The sequence below is a fragment of the Acomys minous genome (assembly GCF_964271855.1).
Source record: "Acomys minous genome assembly, chromosome: 7".
Lineage (NCBI taxonomy): Eukaryota > Metazoa > Chordata > Mammalia > Rodentia > Muridae > Acomys > Acomys minous.
Genome location: NC_140488.1, coordinates 40,872,499 through 40,900,366, shown reverse-complemented (window position 1 = coordinate 40,900,366; position 27,868 = coordinate 40,872,499). Strand labels below are relative to the sequence as shown.

The 27,868-nt window shown below is 35.6% G+C and overlaps 1 protein-coding gene across 2 annotated transcripts in view; it reads left to right on the top strand.

The window, feature by feature from the left end:
• RTL4 (retrotransposon Gag like 4) overlaps positions 1-27,868 on the top strand; it is a 315,459-nt gene that overhangs the window by 12,054 nt on the left and 275,537 nt on the right. Inside the window, exon 1 of one of the 2 annotated variants that reach the window (XM_084789241.1) lies at positions 8,104-8,150. The exons of the other annotated variant lie outside the window; for it this stretch is intronic. The gene's annotated coding sequence lies outside the window, so the exon portion shown is untranslated. Of the gene's footprint in view, positions 1-8,103; positions 8,151-27,868 lie in introns of those variants that run through there. 2 annotated transcript variants of the gene reach the window in all.

Genomic DNA, 27,868 nt, shown 5'->3' with positions numbered 1-27,868 from the left:
GAAAACTATAAAGTTACTCTTTTTATATACTTATATAACTATGAAATACAAAACCTCCATTAATCTATATACCCATTTCCCAATTTTCTCTTACAGACATGCAAATAAACCCCTTTAATCCCATCTCATACCTGGTATTAATGTTAAATCACCAGTTAAAACTCAATGGTTTTAATGTTTTTATATTCTAACACTCTAGTTTTAAATATAAGTATGACTAGTTAAATATCATTATAACTTGTTTTTATCCTTGACTTTTAGACTTGAGTTTATTGTGGCTTTTCCCCTAGTCATTAGGTTGTGTATCCCATAAAGTCGATAAGGTATATTGATAATTTTGAATCACTTAGATTTGATTCTCTTCCTCTATTTATACTATTACCTTCATTTTCTATACATATATAACTACCAGAAATTTAGGAATAGTTTTTCCTTGAAGTTCTACATACTACTACGTTTTACTGAAATATTGTCCAAAACCTTTATTACTTAGTTGACATCAACATATTACCTATATTGCACACTTACTCATTAAGTAATGAATTTTCTACAAAGTTGAAGAAAAAAGCTATGACTTTCTAGATCCATGCAGCAAGAAGATTCAGGACTGTATCATGCAACTGTGTGGGAGAGCTCAAAGACTTATTGCCATTCTAGGAACTTCACTCTAAAAAACAGTAAAATGTCATTGAAGAAGAAGAGGAGGTACATACACAACAAGAAAATTGTGTTAGATGAATCTGGATATAGGGAATGAATTGGAGAGGCAGAATAGAGACAGAGAGATCAGCTAGGATGGCTCTAATAGAATATTAGAAAAAAGCAATGGTGTTTTCTAAGAAAGGACTGACAGTTGAAATATAAAGATGACTGAATCATGAAATACTTATGGAACAAAATTAACTAAACCTAATGATGAATTCTGGAGTGATATGCCAAAGGTGCTTTCCAAGTTTCTGGCTTGAACCAGGAGGTAAATCATGATACTCTTTCAATTATGTACATAAATTGATGGATATGCGTTTTTCAGAGATGGGACATGAGTTCTACTTAGGAGATGGAAAGTTAAAGATGACTTTGAGATATCCAAAGGGAAAAAAAGAGAGTTGGGCATATGTCTCAAGCTCAAAAGTGAGGTCAAGGTCAGTAGCAAGATTTGGAAGTTGTCAGCATACAAATGTTATTTAAAGCCATACATTAGTATGATATCACCTAGGGAGAGAATATAAATAGAAGAGAGAAGAGAGATGATTGTGAAAGCTGAGCTCTGATGCTTAAAGATCAAGTCCTTTAAGTAAAGGCCATCAAAGGCAACTGAGAATACTGGAGTGAGGACAATGAGAGTAGAATGAAATACCAACAAGAACTGAGGATAGATGCCAAGGAAAAATGTCTCCCATCAGGAAGAATTAACAGCATTTTATTTTTCTAAGAAGTCTAGTGAAATAAGGGCAAAATGTAACCACTTGTGTTAATGATGTGATGATCATTGATTCTTTGATTTTAATGAAAACATCCTGGATTCATCAATGAATTGTAGAAGGGGAGACTGAAAGAGTCAGTGTGTGGATTTTAGAGTTCAGAGAAGATGAAGCGGTGAACCCAGTAGGTGCAGCATGTGAAGTCAGGGTGGTTGGCATTTTTTGTTTCTGAGAGCGTACTTTCAACTGTTCAAATGCAGACACCATAACAAGTAGGGAAGGTGAAAAGAAGAGAGGAAATGATCTACATAGTAAGGCCCTGCAAATATGACAATATTAGCTTTAGATATGAGAGGAGGGCAGAGGAGTCCCTTTCTTGTTGAAACATGAAAGGAACAAAATGCGTTAGTATAGATTCAGCAAAGTCTCAGGTGTCATAGTTTATAGCTGTGGCAATAGACTTATGACCTTTTAATACTTTCTCTGGAGACTTAGAAGAGATGAGATTATTCCTAAGGAAGTAGACTCTGGGTTTGAGGATTTGGAGATTTTTTAAAAGAGTTGGATGTGTGCTAGCAGGGAATCGAAGCAGACGCTGAGACTCACAGCCAAACTCTGGGGTGGAGCACAGGGAGTTGGGACATAAAAGGACCTGGAGAGGACAGGAGCTACACAAGGAGAACAATGGAGCTAACAAGTCTGGGCAGGGGGCAGTGTTGCAGAGACTGATGCATCAACTGAGGATTATGCATAGTGAAGATCTAGACTCTGTGCTCAGATGTAATAAATAGGCAGCACAGTTTCCTTCTGGGTCCCATAATATGGGGGAATAGGGATTACTTCTGATATGGACTCTGGTGCCTACTTGTTGATTATTTCCCCCTGGTAGGGCTGCCTTTCTAGGACACAGAAGATGAGGATACAGGCAGTCCAGATGAGACTTGATAGGCTGAGGTCAGATTTTAGGAAAGAAGGGCTTTCCCTTTCTGGACTAGGGGAGGGGGAGGGGGATGAGGAAGGGAAGGTGGGACCAGGAGATGATGAGGGAAAGGCTACAATCAGAATGTAACATGAACAAATTTTTATACAAAGTTGAAACAGGTTAACTCCTGGCAACACCCAGCCTACTTCAAAGAGAATGATGAGCATCAGTGATCCTCTTTATGGAGATGGCTTCAAATGTGGCAAACCAGCCGCTGGGCAAAATGTGCTCATTTCTACTACAGATTGAATTCTGCCTAAAAAAAGGGCAAGCTTGGATACAGGCAGAGTTGTGGGCCAAACTCTGCCAAGACAGGGAAAGCAAGCCCTCAATAGTTCCTGCCTTATAAATATGTCTGTCAAATATATTGGGCCAGAAAGCTGAACATGATGCTCCAATCTTATAGAGAGTTTTGGGTGACTGCTCAGGTAGAAAACTGTCTCTGTCTTCTCATTTGGGAAGCTGTTAATCTGCACTTCCTGTTTACTCTAGTTTTATTCCTTCTCAAGTCTCTGATACAGTTGAAGAACAGATAGTTTAGTCTTACAATTAAGCTTAGTTGTTTAGGGGTTAAGATATTTTTAGGTCTAAGCAGATGTTTTAAGTTGATAATTACAAGATATGATATATATTTGATTTACATTCAGAATTTTGGATTCACCAAGATAAGAAAGATGTTTTCTACAAGGCTGCCAAATACAAATAGCTAAAACACTAAGAATGTAACACTCATATAATTCCTGTTTCTTGCTTCTTCTTGGTTTAAGTAGTTTATTGTATTATGTGTAATAATAGAAATGAATATGTAAAAAATAAAAAATAATAAAGTTTGGTGTGTGTCTCAAGATTTATTTATGTTTATTGTATTGTATTGTACTGTAAGACTGATTTTCCTTACATGGATGTATGTGTATTGCATGTGTACAGTATCTGTGGAAGCCAGAAGAGGGGAAGAGAATCCCAGAAAGTGGAGTTACAGTAACATGGCCTGTGAATTCGGGGAAACAAACCAGTCCTCTGCAAGAGCCACACGTGCTCTTAATTGCTGAACCATCTCTCCAGACCCCAGATTTAGAGATTTTGAAGAGATGGGAGAAAAACATTGAGACCCAGCCGTGTAAGGAAACTGGAATCATTAGGCCATGCTGTTGGTGTTTCTTTCAATACTGCTCAGTCTACTGTGTACAGATGAGGGAGGGGAGAAGTTCTAGGTGAGTATGATGGAGCGGAGGGAACTAGGAATGTGGTGAGTTGTTGAATAAAAGCTCCGCATAGGGAAAAGCAAAGGCAAGGAGAGGCTGTGGGTAGAGGGAACACAAAGGAGTCAATGGAGACGTGGTCCAAACAAGACTGAGAAACTTCATTATCTTGAGAATTAGAGAAAGCGTTCAGTGAAAACCTACAGATGGGTAAGAATTAGGAAGGTTAGAGAAAGAGCAGAAGCTCATATAAAAATCAAGATGGATGTGTTTGTGAGGGTGGGTGAACTAGTTTCCCCAGGGAAGAGAGCGTTAATTGCTTATTCAATACAAAATAGTCAACCCTGAAAGCACAGACACACAAGTAACACTATATAGAATGAGCAGGTTATATTTAGGAATATATATATATATATATATATTTACACACATATATTTATATGTATGTATGTATGTAATAACAGTGACAAAAGAGGCCATGAACTTGAAAAACAATAAGGGAGGGATTACATCATGGGAGGGTTTGGAGGGAGGAAATGAAAATGGAAATGGAAATGATGTAATTATACTATTATCTTAGAAAGAAAAATATTTTTAAGGAGTGTGATTTTGAGAATGAGTGGCTGAAGTACAATCACAGAGGAGTAGATATTTGGAAATCTAATTGCAGTATCAGTGCATTGGTTGAAACAGAAATCCATATTACCATAGTAGCTACCAAAATGATGGTAGGAGTTAATGTGTAGGGGCACATAAATACTTAAAGTTTGTAATAAAAGACAGATAGCGATGTCAGAATGACAGTGAGAAAGTGAGTGGGAGATTGTAGACTAAGAGCAACAAAAAAAATGGAAAGGCTAAACTGAGTGCCATAACTTTTAAATTGTCAGAGGTTGTATATAATCTGGAGTGAAAATGTTTGAACTTGAATATTTACTCTGGCACAAGTGATCATTGACGATGCCTCACTTTAAAAAAATTATTAATGTATTCATATTACATCTAAATTTTTATCCCATACTTTGTATCCTCCCATTCCTCCCTCCCTCCCTCTTTCCTCTTACTCTTCTCCCCTATGACTGTGACTGAGGGGGACCTCCTCCCCCTGTATATGCTCATAGGGTATCAAGTCTCTTCTTGGTAGCCTGCTATCCTTCCTCTGAGTGCCATCAGGCCTCCCCATCCAGGGGACATGGTCAAATATGGGGCACCAGAGTTCGTGTGAAAGTCAGACCCCACTCTCCAGTCAGCTGTGGAAAATGTCCTGCCCGTTGCGTAGATCTGGGTAGGTGTTCGAAGTTCACTGTGTGTGCGTATTGTCCTTGGCTGGTGCCATAGTTTGAGCAGGACCCCTGGGCCCACGTCTGCACATCATAATGTTCTTCTTGTAGGTTTCTAGGACCCTCTGGATCCTTCTATTTCCCCATTCTTTCATGCTTCTCTTACCTAGAGTCCCAACAGGAAGTCTTCCCCTCTGTCCCACTTTCCTGGTAAGTGACGACTTTCACAGGACATGACCCTTGGGCTAGTGTCCAGATATAAGTGAGTATATACCATTTGAATCTTTCTGCTTCTGGGTGAACTCACTCATTATGATCATTTCTAGTTCAATTCATTTGTCCACAAATTTTGAAAATTCCTTGATCTTAATAGCTGAGTAGTATTCCATAGTGTAAATGTATCACAGTTTCTTTATCCATTCTTCTACTGAGGGACACTTAGGCTGTTTCCATGTTCTGGCTATTATGAATAAGGCTGCTATGAACATGGTTGAGCAAATGTCCTTGTTGTGTGCTGGAGCATCTTCTGGGTATATTCCAAGGAGTGGAATAGCTGGGTCTTGAGGAAGCCTTATTCCCAGTTTTCTGATATAGTGCCAGATAGATTTCCACAGTGGCTGTACTAGTTTGCACTCCCACGAGCAATGAAGGAGTGTTCTTCTCTCTCCACATCCTCGCCAGCATGTGGTGTCACCTGAGTTTTTGATCTTAGCCATTCTGATGGGTGTAAGATGGAATCTCAGAGTCATTTTGATTTGCATTTCCCTGATGATTAAGGTCATTGAGTATTTCTTTAAATGTTTCTCAGCCATTAGATATTCATCTGTTGAGAATTCTCTGTTTAGTTCTGAGCCCCATTTCTCTTTTTTTTTCTTTCACTTTTTTTTATTTAGCCACAAATGAGATTTCTCAATCTCTTTTGATTGTGACAGTCAGTTTTACATGATTTTAAAACTCAATTCCTTTTTACATTTTATTTTATTTTATTTTTTATAAATTAATTTATTCATATTACATCTCAGTTGTTAGCCCATCCCATGTATCCTCCCATTCCTCCCTTCCTCCCACTTCCCCCCTACTCCCCTACCCTCCCCCATGTCTGTGTCTGAGGGGGACCTCCTCCCCCTGTATATGCTGAACCCCATTGGATTATTTGGTTTGGTGATGTTTAATTTCTTGAGTTCTTTATATATTTTGTATATTAGACCTTTGTCAGATGTAGGGTTGGAAAAACTACACCCTTCATGTTACCCACAAGCAATATAAAACATTTAGGAGATACTCTAACCAAGCAAGTGAAGGACTTGTTTGAAAAAATTTTCAAAACTCTGAAGAAAGAGATTGAAAGTGACATGAGAAGATGCAATGATCTTCATTGCTCATGGATCGGGAGAATTAACATAGTAAAAATGGCCCATCTTACCAAAAGCAACTTACAGATTCAATGCAATCCCTATCAAAATACCTACACATTTTTTAAAGACATTGAAAGTTCAATTCTCAACTTTATATGGAAAAACAAAAATCCCAGAATAGCTAAAACAATCTTGTATGATAAGAGATCCTCTGGAGGAATCTCCATACCTGATCTCAAGCTGTACTATAAAGCAACAGTAATTAAAACAGCATGGTACTGGCACAGCAACAGGCTGGTTGATCAGTGGAATAAAATCAAAGACCCAGAAATGAATCCACACACATATGGGCACTTGATTTTTGACGAAGATTTTTGACAAATCTATTCAATGGAGAAAGGATAGCATCTTCAACAAACGGTGCTCGTCTAACTGGATGTCTACGTGTAAAAAAAATGCAACTGGACCCATATTCATCACCATGCACTAAACTCAAGTCCGAGTGGATCAAAGACCTCGACATAAAACCAGAGACACTAAACTGATTAGAAGAAAAAGTGGGGAAGAGCCTGGAACACATTGGCACAGGAGACAACTTCCTGAACAGAACACCAACAGTCCAGGCCTTAAGGTCAACAATAAATGGGACCTCCTGAGGCTGAGAAGCTTCTGTAAGGCAGGAGATACTGTCAACAGAACAAAGTGTCCGCCTACATACTGGGAAAAGATCTATGCCTCACTTTTTAAACCTGTAAAATCGATGTGAAAGTCGCACATACCTTTATATTGTTAAGAAGATTAAATGAGTTAATAGCTGAAGAATGTTTACACGAGTATGAGGCCAAGTCTATAGGAAATGCTATGCAAGTATTAACTGTAATATAGTAATTTGCTACAAAGAAATCTGCAAAATTAATTTTGATTTTATTCAAATAGGTCTCAACTAGGTATAGAGATCTCGTGTGTCAGTTTGATGAGTTTGATTTCTGCCACATGCAGTGTAACCCATTATGATCAAAGATCTGCTGATTACATCAGTTTTGACATATTCAGAGCCAGCCAGGTTGCCAGTAGGAAAACTATGCTTTCTGAAGCCAATCTTTCTTGAGCAAGAAACTGGTGGGGAATATATCAATGTATCCTCAAATGTGTATTGGGAGTAATGTTTGATTTACTAGCAGAATAGCCTGGCAGAGATTCTCCAACACCTCAACAGGCATATCAAACAATGTTATATAAATGTTCCTATTGGGAGTTCACAGACCGGCTAACCATTCCTATACTATGATAATCTTGTGATCTATAGAGAAAAATGGATGTTGGAAAGGAAGGTAGGAGGGTGACGCTACTTTTTATGCTTTGGGTATAGTATGTCTCCCACAAGCTCATGTGTTTGAATACTTGCTTCTTTCCTAGTGGCAATGTTTTGGGAGCTTTTGGATCTTTTGGGGAAAAGGGACTCACAGGAACAAGTGACTAGGGAATGGGTCTTGAAGTTTGTAGTCTGGCCTCCATCTAGTCCCCTGGATACTTTCTGTTCTTCCAAGATGTAAGGGTTTAAGCAGTTCCAGTGTCATGTCCCACAGATTACTAGAGCCATCTGCCATTATGTTGTTCTACCATGACAGACTTTATTTTCTCAAATCGTGAACCAAAATGTACCTCCTCCCACTTAAATTTCTTCTTGGAAGGCATTTGGCAAAAAGTCATATAGCTACCCCTGTAAGAGGGTGCCCTGGGAGGGATAATAGTAATCTTAGAGGGCATGATTGGAGTATGCCATTGTGATTTGATATTTATGGCATATTTCAAAGTAAGCATTTGTTCTCCATTGCTCCTGACAGATGCCACAGTCAAATGATTCCAATAATAGAACAACAGACTGTGAACTAGAAGAGGTCGTGGATATTGAGGTATGCCTTGATGCAAAAGGTTTTATAGTTGACTCAGGATTTTGCATTGTCCTTGATTAATGGTGGGGGACAGGTAGGAGCTACTAAACCAAAATAATTTGGCTATCCATATTCCTACTTTTTAAAAATAAAGATTCTTTTGTGTGTGTGTGTGTGTGTGTGTGTGTGTGTGTGTGTGTACAGAGATGAGAAAATGATGTTAGATGCCTTGCAGATAGAATTATAGGTGGTTGTAAGCTGCCTGTTGTGGGTGCTGGATCTGAACTCAGATCCTCTGTAGGAGCAGTACATGTTGTCAACCACTGAGTCAACTCTCTTACCTTCCCTGTTTACACATAGAGAGAGAGGGGGGAGGAGGAAGAGAGAGGGAGAGGGAGAGGGGAGGTGAGTGAACACATTTCAGTATTCATTTATTTAAAAATAGGTATTTATTGTCGTTTATTAGGGAAGAATCCATAATCTCTGTCATGGAATGTGCAGTGTAGTCAGTAGATAAAGGAGAAGGGAATATATGGCAATATTTTAACTAAAAGAAGCATGCTTATTAACTAAAAACAATGAATTAATTCATTTTTAACTACTAAGATGACACAAATCTATTAGAAAAGAAACAAAGTTTTTATCAACAGAGTATCATATATAGCTCATCTATTATTTTATACTATGTCAGATAAGGTATGGTAAAATAACCATGAATACTTCTGGACCATTTTAGGGACATATTTTAATAAATATGAGTACTTTAAGATAAATGTGAAAATGGAGAATTTTAGATATTATTGATATGGGAGGGGATAAGTATATAGAGAGCCAAGAACTTTTTATTAACCTGATTCTGGCTATTAGTCTTTTACTGAGGCAGACCCTTATAGATTTTACAATAAATTACATAGTCTCTGGGTCTCATAGAGCTTGTTCCATATAGGAGGAAAATGGGCACTCAATAAGAGAGTAACAGCTTTAATGCTATACCAACAGTGTAGGCAAAATAGTGATAGTCTAAACAAGTAACAGTGACTGACTCATTCTCTCTCTCTCCCTCTCTCTCTCTCTCTCTCTCTCTCTCTCTCTCTCTCTCTCTCTCTCTCCCTCTCTCTCTCTCTCCCCTTCTAGCACACCTCCTAATTTCCCCTCTCTCCCAGATCTACTGCTCCTCCATTTCCCTTCAGAAAGGAGCAGGCCTCCCAAGGTTATCAACCAAACATGGCATACCATGTTAAAGTAAGACAAAGTACAAACCCTCATATCAAGGCTGGACAGGGCAACCCCAGTAGGAGGAAAAGGGTCCTCTGAGGAGGCAAAAGAGTCAGAGACACTCTGACTCCCACTATTTGGAGTCCCACAAGAACAAACAACAAACACCAAGCTACTCAACTGTAACATATATGCAGTGGATCTAGGTCAGACCCACACAGGCTCCCTTATTGTTGCTTTAGTCTCTGTGAGCCATTATGAACCTTGCTTAGTTGATTCTATGGGCTGTGTTCTTGTGGTGTCCTTGACCCCTCTCGCTCCTCCAGTCCTTCTTTACCCTGTCCCACAGGATTTCCCAAGCTCTGCCTAATATTTGACAGTGGGTCTCTGCATTTGCTCCTATAAGTTGCTGCATAAAACCTCTTTAGTGATGATTATGTTAAGCTCCAAGTATAGAAGAATATCATTAGGAATCAATTCATTGACTTTCTTTTTTTTGCCAATCATTTTTTGGTCCTATTCCGGGTGTCTGGGCTATCCAGCCTCTGGTTCCTGCCCCACTAGGTAGTGTTAGGCCTGGGCTTTGTCTAGATGCAAGGGTCTCCAGTTTAACCATTCATTGGTTGGACACTCCCACAAGTTCTGCGCCACCTTTCTACCAGCGTATCTTGCATTCAGGACAAACTGTAGGTCTAAAGTTTTATTGCTGAGTTGGTGTCCCAGTCCTTCCACTGGAAGCCTTGTCTAGTCACAGAAGATGATTGGTTCAGGTTCCATTTTCCACTGTCACTAGGAGCCTTAGCTAGTCTCTCTCTCATAGGTTCCAGGGAGTTTTCATTGCATTAGGTCTCTACCTCGTCTTCAAAATGTCCTCCAGTTCCAGTTATCTCTCCCAGTGCTCCCTCTATTCTTCCCATTACCTCACAGATCCGTCTCATTCCCACCATTCCCACACTACCTGTCAAAACTATTCTATTTCTCTCCCAGGGAGATCTGTGTTGCCCTCTTGAGCTCTTCTTGTTTAACCTCTCTGAGTTTACAAATTGTAGTGTGATTATCCTTTACTTTACAGATAATATCCACATATGAGTGAGTACATACCATATGTGTCTTTCTGGGTTTGGCTTACTTCGCTCAAGATGATGTTTTCCAGTTCCATCTACTTGCCTGCAAATTTCATAAAATCCTTGTTTTTAATAGCTAAGTAATATTCCATTATGTAAATATACCACACTTTCTTTATATGTTATTTGGTTGAGGGACATCTATGTTGTTTCCAGATACTGGCTGCTATGAATAAAGTTGCTATGAACATAGTTGAGCAAGTATCCTTGTGGTAGGATGGAATGTCATTTGAGTACATACCGAGGAATGGTAAAGCTGGGTCTTGATGTAGGGATATTCCCAAATTTTTGAAAAAGTGCCATATTAATTTCCAAAGTAGCTGTACAAGTTTGCACTCCCACCAACAATGGAAGAATGCTCCTCTTTCTCCACATCCTCACCAGCATGTGCTGTCACTTGAGACTTTTTTAGCCATTCTGATGGGTGTGGGATGGAATCTTAAAGTAATTTTGTTTTGCATTTCTCTGTTGCCTAAGGGTGTTTAAGTCTTTCTCGGCCATTTGTGCTTCCTTTTTCAAGAGGGTTTGTTTATGTCTAGTTTCTTGAGTTCTTTGTATATTTTGGAAATTAGCCCTCTGTCAGATGTGGGGTTGGTGAAGATCTTTTTCCATTCTATAGGCTGTCATTTTGTCCTATTGACAGTGTCCTTTCCTTTACAGAAGGTTTTCAATTTCATGAGGCTCCATTTATTAATTGTTTATCTTATTACCTGTGCTTTCAGTGCCAATGACTTTAATTAATTAATTAATTAACTTTACATCACAGCTTCACCTCCATCCTCTCCTCCCAGTCCCTTCTTCCCACCTCTCCTCTCTCCTCTCCTGTCCTCTCTTTTTTCTTAAAAAAAAAAAGGTAAAGCCTCCAACGGATATCAACCTACCTTGGCACATCAAGTTTCAGTTGGACTAGGCACAACTTCTCCTATTGACTCTAGACAAGGCAGCCCTGTTAGGGGAAAGAGATCCAAGGACAGGAAACAGAGTCAGAAATAGCCCCTGTTCCTGCTATTAGGAGTTCCACATGAAGACCAAGCTGCACAACTGTAAAATACATGCAGAGGGCCTAGGTCTTTCCCACACATGCTCTCTGGATGGCTCTTCAGTCTCTGTGAGCCCTTATGGACCCAGGAGAGTTGATTGTGCAGGTTTTCTTGTGGTTTCCTTGACCCTTTTGGCTCCTTCAGTCCTTTCTCCCCTTCTACCACCGGATTCCCCAAGCTCTCACTAATGTTTGGCTGTGGGTTTATGTGTCTGTTTCCATCAGTTGATGCATGAAACCTCTCAGATTACAGTTATGCTATATTCCTATCTGCTAGTATAGAAGAATATTATTAATAGTGTCAGGAGTGAGCTCTTTCTCATGGTATGAGTCTCAAGCTGGGCCAGTTTTATTAATTAACTAATTAATTAATTAATTGTGATTGATTTTTAACTGTGAGAATCAGGGGGTGCTTTCATGAAAGAGGTGATATTTTAACTGGCATTTATCTGATGAATATGAGTGTGCCATAAAAAATGTAAGGGAGATACTCTATTCAAAGAAAACAAGTGTTAGCCAATGAAGCCGTGAAAATGTGTGCATCTGGTGTGTTTTCTAGTGGTAAGAGAAATCTACTGTTATGAGAATATAGGTATTATGTGGAGAAGGTGTGGTAGGTTTGAGATTCATAAAGAATTTCTTCCAGGAAGGTAGAAAGAAGTTTAACAATAAAGAATCAAAGGAGAGTTTGAAGCAAAGTGGATATGTGATCAAATGTGTTTCAAATGGATAGCTTTAGGAAAGATAAGGGAGGGATTAGAGGCAAAGTAGAAGTCGTTGGAATAGTCCAAGCAATATTAGTACAGATGGATGCCTGTAACTTGGTCCTTAAATTCCTGCCTAGCATATACTGGGTCTCCACTCTAGCACTGGAAAAAAGTCAGTGCGGTATCTGAACTAATATATTACCTAGGACACAATTTAGGAGATAGCTGTGATAGCTAATAATTGATAGCTAATAGTTAAGGGGGAAGAAAGAGGAAGGATGTTATCAAGCTAGGCTATATAAACATTAACTAAGGAAAGCAGGTTTAAGGGGCACAAGATCCATTCAGTTTTGATGTATCTGTGGAACATTCAGCCTAGAAGTCAGAAATATGCCTTTGATCTTCTGGAAGAATGCCAGAAGAAAATTGCATCTTGTAAAACAAGAGTGTGAAATGTTATAGAACGGCTAAGTTTTATGATGATTGAAAACCATACCTTGGAATTTAGCAACAACAGGACATTAACAAGGACAATTTCAGTGCAATAGTGTGAACATTAAAAGACTGCCATGTACTTGAAAGTTTGATTTTGGATCCTTTCTTAGTCTCTCAATGTACAGTGTAAGCCCCAAGTGACATTAGCACTGACGGGAAACCACAAGTCCCTCTCAGCTGTGTGAGCATGAGAGGAACTGGTAGACACTTTATAGTGGGCTATGGTGTTATGATTGCATGTAGGCTGTATTAAATAAATTTTTTACTTACAGTATTTTCAATTTATTATGGTTTATACAGTCATAACTCCCATATAAATTGAGGATCATCTGTAGCATTTTATGGTCTGGACATGCTTTTTCCAATTCTAACCAATCAAATCTATACTCTGGTAGGAGCAAGAAGAAAATGAGCTGCCAGTTCCAGACCCATATATATCACAGCAGCCAGACCTAGTTAAAGGGTAGTCGTGAGGGAGGCTGGGGATGTACTATCTTATGTTGAATTGCAACAAACCCATTTAATAACCAAGAAAGTCTCTGTTATTAAGAATAAAATAAGATAGCTTGCTGGCTTTACAAGTAGCAGTTTCTGTACTATAAATACTCAAAAAGGTGGAAAGAAACATGTCAATTTAATAATCATTTTATTTAACTCTATGAACATACCTATGTCTGTACTTTTTTACACTGCAATATTAATGGATTAACTAAATGTTCACAAAATATTTAAAAGTACTGTATCTTTAAGAGCATAGAAGAAAATATATCATAAACTAGGAATTTAGGCCCATATCTCATAATATATGATCTTGACCATATGTTAAAAACCATGGTAAATAACCAAATCAAAAAATGTACAACACAGAAGAAACATATCATGTTAAATAATTTGGAGCCAAAGACAAAAATCAAAACTTTAATGATCTGTTATTTTGATAAGAATGATGCACAAAGCACATCGAATTTAATGAATAAATGGTGCTTAATTAAAAAACAAATTCAGATTTTTTTTGCCAAATTAAAAAAGAAGTAAATCATGAAGGTAGATACAGAAGCATAAAAAGAAAATAGGAAGAAAAGACAGTTTCATATATCAAAGACAAAAATGAAATGAAAAAGAAAAGCACAGGGAGACAGAAATAAATACAGGCCAGTTTTCAAAAAGAAGCTTAAGTGACAAATTCATGGTCACAGTAATTGATAATATAAGAAGAAAAACTAAGAAGGAAAGATCATGCATTAGGAGTGTGTGATACATAGCTTACTAAATAGTAATGTCCACTTATGATCTCAGAATATGACCTTATTGAAAACATAATCTTTACAGATATAATTACGCTAAGATGGGGTCATTCTGGATTAGGGTGGATCCGAAATACAATGACAATGTCATTACAAATCCAGAGGAACACAAATACAGAGTAATATGGACAAAGGCCATCTAAAGAGGATGATAGAAAGTGGAGTTATGCTGATACATACGAAATGCCAGGAAGCTCTAGAGGATGCAAGATGAAAAATCAACTTTTCCCCCTTGATTTTCCGAAGCTTTTTCAGGGGAGCATGGCCTTCTACGCGCTTAAGACTACAAAACAGAGAATAAGTCTAAGTGGCTTTAAGTATTCCACTTTTCTGTGTTTTGTATGGCAGACCTAGGAAAAAATATAATTGAAGGCTAAATATATTTTAAAGACTATTTTACTCTGCACATTTGTAGAATTAACTACCTTCATCACTGCAGCAGTACAGTGAAGAAGTTGCTGAAGTTGGTTTTATTTTAAATTGGCAATTTCTGGGAACTTAATATGTTGGCAAAGAAAGAATTCAAACCTAGGTAGACTGATTTTAGATCCTGCAGTGCAAATAACCAGTCTGTCTCCTGTATGAACCATATATGCAGATTTAAATAGAATGACAGAAAATGAAAGTGTAATAGACCAAAATTTCTTTGAAAATTATAAGAAGAAAACAAGTCAAGGAAGATAGAACACTACCAACTACAAAATTCCCGGATTTTCTGGACACTTTGAAATCCCAACACTCCAGCGGCCAAAATGGGAGTATTGTGAATTCCAGGGCAGCCTGAACCACAGCACAAGAAGGAACCTGGCAAAAGACAAAACAACACTTAGAGTTGTTAAATAACTATCAAATCTTCCAACCACAAAACTATAGAAATGATACTTTTAAGTTTAAATAAGTGAATTTTTTCTGAACATTTACAGTACAGACACTTTCTGTGAGATTTTAGATTTTTCATAAATAAAGGATGCTTCTCATTTTTGAAGATGACTCATTCTGAAAATTGTATATGACAAAGATAGAACCAAAAGGAAAACCACTTATGAATATGATTCAAAATGTTGAGTAATATGCCACACAAATGAGTAGAGGAGTGATGGTAAGAATACTATTCCCTGACCCAGAAGGACTCAGTTCAAGAATGCACAGCAGGTTTTCTAGGGGATCTTTTATTTTTAATGTTTGAAATTTACACATAAAATTGAATTCATTATGAATAACATGACATTTTGGGAATGTAAATCTACACACACTGTGGACTGATTGGAATCCCACAGTTATAATTTTATATTGGGAACATTTAAAATCTACTCTCTAATAAGAATTATTACAAATACAGTGTATTTAACTATAGTCCCCATGCTGTATAATATATGTCTAGAATTTATTCTCCCTAGATAGTTGAAATTTCTACAATCACCTCTCTACCACCAGGTCCTGATGCTGTGCTTCTGTCTCATCACCCTTTTTCTTCAATTCTATATAGTTCATCCCATGACTGTGTATCCTGTTTTCCAGTCACCTGTTAAAGATGCTACCTTTCTTCCACTACGTATTTTTGGCATCTTTGTAAAATACCAACTAGTTGTCCTTATGCTCACACAAGTTTGGACCTTCCATTTTGTTTCACTGATTGTGTTAGTTTTTGTGCCAATATCAAGCTATTTTTATTACTATGGCTCCATAATACAGCTTGAAGTCTGTGGTAATTGTTTCAGGATTGTTTTGGCTAGCTGTGGTCTGGGTTGCATGTTTGTTTTAGATTTTTGTTTATTGATTTGTTATTGATTTATTCCTTGCCCATTTCATGAATCTATCTAGTATGTTCTATTTAGTCTCACCCCACCTCATCTTATTTCCCTCCCACCCTTGTCAACTGCTCTCCTTTCTACAAGTCCATTTCCCATACTCATGTATTTTTGTTTTACTTTCTGAACCACTGATTTTAAAGAGGACCACCTGTTCCATCACAGGTTTTGAGGTATTCATTCAACCTGACAGCCTCACCATTTTATGCACTAGTTGAAGATTTCTTGCATCTATTTTCACCAAAGATGTTATTATATTTTTAATTACCTATTCATACTTTTGTTATCAGAGCCATGCAAAGGTAACCATATGGAATGAGTTTGATACTATTCTTTTTCTCTTTCATTTTTTGAGAGTTTGAGACATTGACACAAATTCTTTAAATGTTTGATATAATTCAGCAGTAAAACTGTCACACACCCAGCTTTTCTTTGACAGGACATTATTTTATTAGTGATTAAATCTTACTTGTTGGTCTGTTCATTTTCTGCTTCGCTGTTATTCAACCCAGGCAGGTTTACCTGAATAAAAATGCTTCAGTATGTTTTAGATTGGCGTTTTTGTTAGTGTAAAACTTTCAAACAAGTAATTCTCTATACAATTCATTTGTCTTTTAATCTACTTTTCAGTTTCTTCAATGAGTCATCAATTGTTCAGAAATATGTTGTTTAGTTTATATATATTTTGGAAATTTTCTAAGTTCTTCCTGTTGATGTATAGTTTTATGCAGTTGTGGTCAGAAAATATAGCTAATACTTTTTAAGTTTTCTTAAACCTGTCCACATATTATAGCCTACCATATAATTTGTTCTGGGCAATGTTTCATGTAAACTTGAGGGGGTAGCATTCTACATTGGCATCACTGAAGTAGAGTTTAAAGCCAATATTTCCTTATCAGTTTTGTACCTTAAAACTATGTCTATTGATATCCCTAGTGATTATTATATGGATGTCTATCTCTCCCTCCTAAACTATTAAGAGTTGTTTTATCTATTTAGGCATTCTACTATGTATTAGAAAGTGTTCTTTCACTTTACTGAGTTTGATACCTTAAATTATATTCATTTTTAAGATTAGTTTTTTACTTAATGTCTGTTTTTTTATTTCTGAAAAGAAAAACATGATTTTAAATATCCCCATCTTCTTATTTATGTATAAATGTCAGAGTTCTCCGTCAAAATTGAAAACTCTTTTGAACAAGTCCTTGGCAAATCTCTACATTGTTCTTGGTGAGTGTTTTAATATAGGTATTTCTACACCTTCTTGTTTTGGTTTCCATTTTCATAAAATATATTTTCCATCACTTAACTTTCCATACATGTCTGTCTGTACTTGTGAAGGGAGTCTGGTAGGGCAATGCTTAGCTGAATTCTTTATTTTTCTACTCTACCACATCCTTTTTTAATTATAGAGATTATTTACATTTAAATATTTACTTATATGGACGGACTTACTGCTGGCAATTTACTCATTGTTTTCTAGAATGAAGATTCTTTATTTTTCTTTCATTGCTATCTTCATTTGGAATGAAGTACTTTTATCCATTGGTATGCTTTTATTCCTTATTTGTCTTTGCTTTTCTATGATTTGTTTTCACCTTATAATTACTGTGAGACTTACAAAAATCATATAGTTGATTACTTTAAACCAATAAAATTTAAGTGCTATTGAATAGAAGAGAAAACAACACTTTCATTGCACTCTCTCCAGTTTGAATTTCACAATCACAATTTACTTCCTTTTTAATACTTCATTTTTTGAGACAACTTAATTACAACATTTCTTCTCTCCCCTCTCTTCAACCCTTTCCATGAACCTCTCCTTGCTCTCTTTGATATTTATGGCATCTTTTTTTCATTAGTTGTTATATATACATGTGTGTGTGTGTGTGTGTGTGTGTGTGTGTGTGTGTGTGTGTGTGTATTCCTAAATATAACATGCTTAGTCTGTATAATGTTACTCATATGTATGTATTCAGGGCTGTCCATTTAGTTTGGATAACCAATTTGTGTACTTTGCCATAGGAAAAAACTATTTTTCTCAGTTTCAACATTTTTAGTTGAATGGTCTCCATCTGTTGAAAATAGAAGGTTCCTTGATGAGGTGTGAGTACTTTACTTGTCTATAGGTATAAGGACAAATATTTAGAATGCAGTTAGGGATTATGCTGGTTAAGGTTATCATAAGATACTGGTTGTTGAGTGTTTCATAGGCTTTATAGCTGAGTAAGATAGTTGCTAAATGCAGAGGAAGGAGAGATGGGGAAAAATAACAATAAGGATGTCTGGAAAAAGTTAATGTATTTAACCTTACATACTTTTTGGCAAATTATTATAGACAGTTAAAAATCTTTGGGCCTTCACACTAAAAATATAAATGGTTTGTACACACCACCATTATAATTCTAAACCATTCTAAATCTGAGTGCTTATTTTTACTAGTGTATTTTATAGTTTTATATATTATTCATTAGCATTATTTTCTTTCAGCTTTAAAGATTCTGATTCTGTTATGCTTTTATAGTATAAGCCTGGTGATAAAATCCCTCAGTTTTTTTCCCCCATAGTCATGCTTTGGCAGGGATAGTATTCATCTCTGGAAACATTTTTTTTCCTTCAGAACTTAGACTATCCTTTTACTTTCTCTTGGATTATAAGTGTTCTGCTAAGAAATAACTACTACCCATATGAAATCTCTCTTATATTCTGTTTTCAGCATATTCTTTTTAAAATTTAATTTTAGGCAGTATGCTTATTTTTAAGTCATTTGCTGACTAGACCATGATCCATAATTACATTTATTGGTTGGGTCCTCTGATGTGAATTTAAAGCCTGTAGCCCTGCAGGCTAGGAGGAAACATGTGCCCATTGTGCAGGGTCTAAAGGACTACTCGGTCTGGCATGGCACCAAAGTTAGCCTGAAACCTCTAGGGGATGGACTGCTGTTGAGGTCTTTGTGGTGCCAAGGGCAGCTGAAGTCAACTCAAAGGATCTTCTCCACTGTGTGGAGATATGATATTAGCTTATAGTTTAGGAAATGGATACAAGCTCATTTCTGAGTTTTTATTGTAATGAGACTTTTGTTAGTGCTCAAAGCAAAGCTGTGATAATTTCTCCCTCTTTTCCTCAATCAAATTATACCTTTCTCTACCCTGTACTTCCCAAGGTTGAGAGAATGATAACTCAAATAATATAATGCTTTCCTTCCTATCTCTTCCAGTATATATATATAATATATATTATTTTTGTACCATACAGCTGTGTTACATTGTTGTTTTAATACTTATGAAGATGTTTTCATATATGGATAGTTAGTAAAATTTATGTTTCTGCCAGGAAGCAATCTCTGAAGAATCTTATTCACTCATTTCACCTATATCTCAGTCACAAAGCAATTTAATGAAATTAATTATGGTAATAGCTCAAGGAAAAACTCACAGGATTACTTTGATTGATAGATAGCAAAAAGGTACTTAAGGAAAAGTTAACATTCAATCAGATAAAAGTATTTAATTACAGTAAAGAAATACTACCATTATATGTAAAATAATGGTAACAGACGATTATAATGATGGTGATACAAAGAATATTTATTAAAATCAGGACCAGACAGGATTAATTCTAATCTCCACTGTTGCCAACATCATTATGAAAGTCTTAGACAATGCCTGAATAAAAGAAAATTAACTAAGAGGCGTGTTTATTCAAAAGGATGAGAAAGAAATAGCCATTTAATATAATACTATCATCTATCTCTGAATCTCAGGAAAACTAATACCCTTTAGAGCTAATAAGAGTCCAGTATTGTAGCATAAGCAAATGGATTGCCTTTGACACTATTTTAAAGTTTGCAATATGGGTGGCTGCTCAATTATGAGTTTTATTGTGGTAGGCATTTTATTATTATTCAAGGCAGATTTCTATGTTAATTTCCTTATCTTTCCCTCAATCCGTGCTGTGTTACTTGTGTTTGAGGGAGTGATAAATCAGGCAATATTTGTCCGATATAATAGGAGCAAAACCTAGTGATAATATGTGAGATACGAGAACAAAAATAGCTAACATTAAAAGTGGCATATACACACAAACAACAAAAAGGATGCCGCATGTTGTATTTATATACCTGTGCATACATATACATAAATGTGTGTGTGTGTGTGTGTGTGTGTGTGTGTGTGTGTGTGACAATAGTAAAGAAAAAGAAGCTATCAATATAAGAATGGAGGACATGAGAGAGGTTGGAGGGAGGGTACTTGGAGGGATTGGAAGGACTAAAAATAAATGAGTAAAGTGATGTAATTCTACTTTAATTAAAATGTATTTTTAAGTGCATAGAGATCAGATAAAGAAAAATGTTACAAAGCTTCATAGAAGACAATTTCAGAGTTTTACTTACATGAAAAATTAAATCATAGTGTATCACACATATTTAATTACATAAACTAAAAATAAATTATGAAACTCATTAAAAAGGAAAATTATAAAACTTAAGAAAATATTTATAGCATATGGGCCAGAAATGATATTATATCTACTTAACACATGATAAAGTTTTATAAACCTACAAAATGATATTTAATAAGGAAATTCATAGGAAGTATAAACAAGTAATGTGCAAAGAGCACTCATGAAGCAGAGGTAGGTGAATCTCTGCGAGTTCGAGGCCAGCCTGGTCTATAAAGCAAGTTCAGGACATCCAAGGCGACACAGAGTAACTCTGTCTCGAAAAAGAAAAAAAAAAAAGAAGAAAAATCAGAAGAAAACAATTGAAAATGACTAGTAATGTTATACAGAATGTTTAAATTGCACTTGGAATTAAAGAAATTTAATTTGAAAAATCGGTTAAAGAAAATAGCTAACCTAATGTTTATATGGGAATATGGAAATGGACACATACAGAATTGGTAGGATCAATTCATATAGCCTTTGGGTGAAGGCAATTTGACCGCATATATACAAGTTTGAAAATAGTATAGGTTTTAAAGAAGCAATTCCACTTCCAGGAATTTATTAAAATTATTTAATTAATATACATTGTTTAATGGGCAGATATATTGTTTGTAACTATATTATTATTTTAACAGCAAGCATGTAGAAGCAACCTAATTGTGCAACAGTAAATTATTTGCAGTTTGTGATACTTATTTTACAATAAAATATAACCAATAACTAAAATTACAATATGAGATTATATTTATGGGATAGAAATATATTCTTGAGGTAATAATGAGAAAATAAAGTCATAGAATACTATTTTATTGTCTGTTGCTGTGTACAACATTGAATTGAAATATAGAGGCTAAAACACAGGCATTTATTATTTCAGATAGTTTGTGAAGGTTAAGGAATATGGGCTTGTGTTAGCTGAGTATTTCAAGGTTAGATTTCTTCATGAGATTTCAACATCATGTTAGCCACAGCTAGCTAAATATGTACTTTGAAGAATCTACTTCTTGCATATTCAGATGACTGCTGATAGACCTCAGATTCTCTGTGGCCATTGGTTAGAGACCTCTTTTCCTTGTCATGAATTAAGAAATAGTCTAAATTTACATCCTAATAACATAGCTGCTGTTTTTTTCCAAAGCAAGGAATCCAAAGAATAACAGATATCAAGGTAAAGAAAGGCCACCATTTTCCATAACAATCTCATAAAGATCATGATATCATATATGTCATATGATATTTGTCACACAACCAATTTTTGATACAGTCTAGGCAGGAATTATCTAATAGTGTGAATGCCTGGAGATGCCCATCATTGAAGTGTCATCCTGGAAGCTGGCTATGACAAATACATATATGGCATAACACATATTTACAAAAAAAACCAAAGAAGGCATCATAGACTTAATAATACTTATATTTTATAGTGAGATTGTGAAGATTTGTAAAACTCATATTCTGAAAATGTTTTATGATTTTCATTATGAACATGGATTGCTGACATTTGGTAAGATTATCCACAAATCAATAAAAAAAGAGTTAATGGGAATTGAATAAATAAATATATATTTTCAGGTACAATGTTTTAAAATGTAGACTTCTACAATTTGATATATATATATATATATATATATATATATATATATATATATACATGTTTATACCTGTAGGTATATATGTATAATGGTGCTTTGATCAAATTTACCTTTATCATCCTTTTCCCACCAAATTAGTGCTTTAAAAACAAAAATCACAGAAGCATATCAATAGAAGCAGACAATTTCTTTGACATATTATATATTTACTATAATTTGACAAATTTCTTATTCATGGGAAATTGTAGATGTTAAAATTTTAAAAGTGGTTGTTGAACAGTGTGCTTTCCTTTTAATGAGAAAATACATTTATTAGCTGAGGAAAAGGATCTGTAGGAGGGCTCAAGATCGGAGGTAAAAATGTAGGAAGGTACCATTGATGGGACTTGAGGGAGAGTATGTTCCCATATAGAAGAGCAACAAGGGTTGAGATTGCAGTGATAAGGAATGAAAGTATAGACATATGAATGTGTTGATCTTAGCTGTGTGGACGTATAAGTCTTGGATAGGCTAAATTAGCTTTGAGGAAGAAATGTTGGACTTAAATTGGAAGGGAGTAAACTTTCTCATGGATGAATGAGGAAAATGATGAGTACTCTTGCTCAAAATATTATAGCACAAAGGCAGAAAGTTGATGACATTCACACTTAATTGTATCCTTTTCAATTATGATAAAGACAGCAATACAATCTAAAATAGGTTGGGAATGAGGGTCCTTAAGAGCATGAAGAGAGTTGTAAGAACTTAAAATATCTCTTGTCAAAATGAGAAAGAACACTAACCAAAGAACTTTGTAGAGAATTTTTGAGAACACAGGTGATAATGGTTGTGGTCTTTCACATATTCTTTAAACTCAACAGCTTGATCAACTCAATGTCTAATAATGTTCATCTGTTGATCATGAGAATGTTGGCTGTCTTTCATGTTATTAGCAAGCCTCTGGGCGTGGCATAATATCTCTTTAAAATCATGAAGATTTAATTAAGTATATTTCAGTAATATCTCTCCTTATATCTTTCTAAATTTATTTTCTTAATTTATGTTTATAAAAAATGCACAACGCAGCTACTTTCAGTTTTAGGGTAGCAGTTATCAGTCTTTAATTGGGACTAAATGAAAACCATAAAAAGTTAGCATATTTTCCAGGTGGTGGTCAATATAGAATCTTTGAAAGAATATTTTATAGGCAGTATGAATTAGCTTTAGGTAGGAAAGATTTCATAAGTCAAGAGTTTTCATGTGCATATATAATCTTAAGATTGTTTAGCACTTGGAAATTTATTGAATATTTAACACAAATCTCCAAAGACATAGCTTTCCTTTTTGTTTTTCCCGAGAAGACACAAAGAGCATCACAGTATCACATTGCTAGAAACACAAAGACAACTACATTTCTGAACATAAAAATTGAAGAGCACATTTAAGATGCTTTCCAGAAATCCGAAACAATTGTTTTCCTCCTGCATAGACAGAAAATTTGACATGCAATAAAAACCACACATTCCAATCTCTCTAAAATTCTATGAGCATGTCAATGCTTTCAGCTAAGGGTTGCATCTTTTTGTTTTTGTTTTTGTGCTTTTTTTTTTCAAGGCAAGGTTTCATTGTGTAGCCTTGGCTGTCTTGGACTCTCTTTGTAGACCAGGTTGGCCTCGACCTCACAGTGATCCACATGCCTCTGCCTCCTGAGTAAGGGTTGCATCTTTTTAAAGCTAGAATTACATCACTAAGAGCAGTTGAGAATTAGAAATCAAGATTCAGTTGTATTTACTCCCACTCTATTTTTAAGCCCATTGAACCTTTTCTTGCAATTCTGTAATTTAATTTTAGTATTATGACAAGCAACGGACCATGACTACAAAACCAAAATTATTATTTATATGAAAGCTTGGCTGAATGAACAATGTAAGAATAAATCAAATAAGTGACTTTACTAATGATACAGAAAAGAATAATAAAAGAATATTGTTAAACACTCTATGCTAATACATTGAAAACTGTTTTGAAATGAATAAATTTCTAGATAGAATAATGTAACAAAGGTGATTAAGTAAAAGCTGTTTAATATGATTATATTCAAGGAACTTTGGTTGGAGCTTCCACCTATGTAAGCCCCCATGGGTCTAGGTTAATTGACTCTGCTGGTCTTCTTGCAGCATTCTTGTTCTCTGTGGCATTTCTATCCTCCCTTCCCAGTCTTTCTTACGACTCCAAAGCTCTGCCTAATGCTTGGCTATGAGTCTCAGCATCTGATTCAATCAGATGATGGGGGCCTCTCAGAGGACTGTTAAGTTAGGTTCCTGTCTGTAAACGTGGTATAGTAGCATTAATGGTGTCAGGGGTTGGCACTCTCCCATGAGTGGGTTCTCAGGTTGGGCCAGGCACTGGTTGGACATTCCCTCAGTCTTATCTCTATCTTTATCTATGCACATCTTGTAGGCAGGGTAAATTTTTGTTCAAAGGTTTTGTAGGTGGATTGGCATTTCCCTCCTACCACTACAAGTCCTTCCTGGCTAGAAGGTAGACACCTTAGTCTCCGTGTCTTCCACTGCTAGGAGGCTCAGCTAGAGACATTCCCATATCTCCCCTGTAGCCTACTCTGGTGCAGGTCTCCAGCTTGTCTCAGTGATGCCCCACCTTCTGTTTCCCTTTTCTCGCCAAGCACACTAACCTTACCTCCCCACTCTACTCACATCTGATCCTTGGATATGATGGATATTGACTTTCATTCAGAATTATAGACTCAATAAGATAGGAAAGATGTTTACTTCAAGTTTGCCAAATACAAATAGCCAAATCACTATGAGTGTAAGAGTTATACAATTCCTAATTATTTTGTAGTTCTTCCTACTGTATGTAGTTTATTTTATTTATGTGTAATAATATAAATGTATATGTTAAAAATAAATATAACAGTAAAAAATTTAAAAGAAAAAATTAAAATGTATTCTATAAACAATTTTCCAATTATTTCTAAATGAACAAATAATAATAGTGCATTGTTCTTGACTATACAAAATATGAAGCAGTAAAAATTGTCAAAGGTAGTTAAAAATGATCACAAAAGGCTTCTGGGGTTAAATTTGTGATATATAAACTATTTAAAGTACAGATTTAGAAATAATACCTTTGTTATGTTGAAATAAGTAAGAAATTACGTTAAAATATCTGTAAGGACCAGGAAATCATAAAGGATTTGAAATATATATATAATCTCTAGAAATAAAAATACCACAAACAAAATATTTATCAGATTTAATCAGATTACATAAGAGATAGGTAATAAAAATATTTTAAACCAACTAAAATAATTTAATTTATACTTAAAAATTTTGCACAAAGAAGATGTAAGTCCTAAATGGTTTCATTGATAAATCCTACTAAAATTTTGAGAAAAAATTGTTACTCTTTGAAAAGATTAGAAAAATAAAATAGAAGAGGACATGTTTTTATAAGATGAGCATTTTTTTTAATATGGAAGCCAGAGAACCACATAGTGTAATGAACACAGACACAGAAATCCATAGAATATGGTAGTATATTAAAATTCTCAATATAGTTGAATGTTAATACAGTAAGGCATAGTTGATTTGTCATAAGAGAAAAAACCAATATAATTCATATCAACAAATTTAAGGGGAAAAGTGTAGATTTATCTAAACAGATACTAAAAGGCAATTGACAAAATTCCATATGCAGAGAGTTCTAATTGTGGTGAAGATAAGTAAACTAAGATAATATAGGTAAAATAGATTTACTTTTCTTCTCAAAGAAACAACAAGAAAATCTTGGACAAAATGTTTTTAAAAATATTTTTCAATTAAGAACAAGGATGCCACCTAAAAAATGGGAAAACATGAGGCTTATTGCCTAGAAATCAGAACATTCATCCTGATTTTCAAAGAGAGGAAATCAGGAGTAGCCCTGTAAACTCAGGAAGTTGACAGGGTTGAACTGAGTGTGTCTGAGGAACCACAGGCATCTGGATTGCATAAGAGCAGAGATAGCCGCATAGAAATGAACTCTTTGTATTTTCAAACCATCTCTCACTGCTTAGGGAATGCTGATTAAATTTCCTAAGATAGGGAAATGAACTATTTGACAAGATTGGCTAGAGCCGTCCCTAAAATTTATCCAGGAGCAGGAATGTTCTTACCCATCAGGGAGCAAAACCTCATTGTTTTTTAAAATATATATTATTAATTTATTCATATTACATCTCAATGGTTATCCCATCCCTTGTACCCTCCCATTCTTCCCTCCCTCCCATTTTCCCCTTACTCCCCTCCCCTATGACTGTGACTGAGGGGGACCTCCTCCCCCTGTATATGCTCATAGGGCATAAAGTCTCTTCTTGGTAACCTGCTATCCTTCCTCTGAGTGCCTCCAGGTCTCCCCCTCCAGGGGACATGGTCAAATATGGGGCACCAGAGTTCGTGTGAAAGTCAGACCCCACTCTCCACTCAACTGGCTCTTTGGACAAAGTTCTTGGAAGGTTTTGCTTCAATAATGAGACAAAATTAGTTCAAAAGATCCACATATGTGGTCTTCTCTAACAACACGTAAAATCAATAGCCAACAAAATGAAATTCTTCACTTATATTTGCCCTAACATGTGGTTCAAGAGCACTTGAAGGAATGCAACATTTTAAAAGAAAGAATAAGGAAGCTACCAAGATGAGACTTGATAGCCTATGACCATATAGTGGGGAAGGAGGACTCCTTTGGTTTTAGGGGAGTGGAATAGAGTGAAAGCAGGAAGGAGGGAGAAATTGGAGGAGACAAGTGATGGGATAACAATTGAGTTGTAATCTGAATAAATTAATAAAATTACAATAAAAAAGAATATACAACTCACTGTATCTGGTGTGGACTATAAAAGTATCTATTATATCTTCCAAGGCAACAAGACAGCAAGACCCAAAATAAGAAGAAAAAACAAGCCACAAATTAAATTGATAAAAAATATTTAATAAAAATATTAAAATACTATAACATTTCTACATTTAAGAGCTAAAAGAAATAAGCTATAGACCCCAGCACTGGGTATAAGATAATTTTGTACATTTTGGCTCTATTTTATATTTTTTCTATTCATATAAGTACATTAGAATATATACTTATCTTTTTTCTTGTATGTACAATCTTTTTTCTACATATGGTTAGGACCTTCTCTCTGTCATGCTTATAATGATGGATATGTTATGAATTTTGTGAATCTCCTGGTTGATGAGTGTTTGAGATACTACTCTGTGTAATATCAGTTAAGTTCTTGTTCAATAAATGAAAAATGCTTGTTTCTGGGGAAAAAAGAGCTAAAAGAAAGACGGAAGTTGTTACATAAATATATGAGATTCCCTTTCTTTTCTACAAGCAAAATCACAAATAGAAAATTTGCAGAATAGCGAAGTGCCTAATTTGAGGTTTCAAAACAGAAAAGTAAAGGATAGAAAACTATACACATAATAGCTGAATAATTTTCAAATGCAAAGAAAATAATAGTGGAAATTAAATTGAAAGTCAATAACAAGAGTCACAAAACTTACACCTATGTACTTAAAAAGACACACATTACCAAATGTCATTCCAGAAGAAATAAAAAAATATAAATTACATTTTAGTTATCCATGCATGGTGTCTCATGCCCACAATACCGGCCCTCGGAAGGTAGAAGCAGAAGGTTCACAAATGTGAAGCTAGGCTAGGGATACATAGCAAAACCTTCTTTTTTATTTATTTGTTTATTTATTTATTTTATTAATTTATTCATATTACATCTTCATTGTTAGCCCTTGCCCTATTTCCTCCCATTCTTCCCTCCCTCCCACTTCCCCTCTTACTCCCCTCCCCTATGACTGTGACTGGGGGGACTTCCTCCCCCTGTATATGCTCATAGGGTATCAAGTCTCTTCTTGGTAGCCTGCTATCCTTCCTCTGAGTGCCGTCAGGCCTCCCCATCCAGGGGACGTGGGCAAGACCTCCTGTGAAGACAGAAAAAGGGAGGAA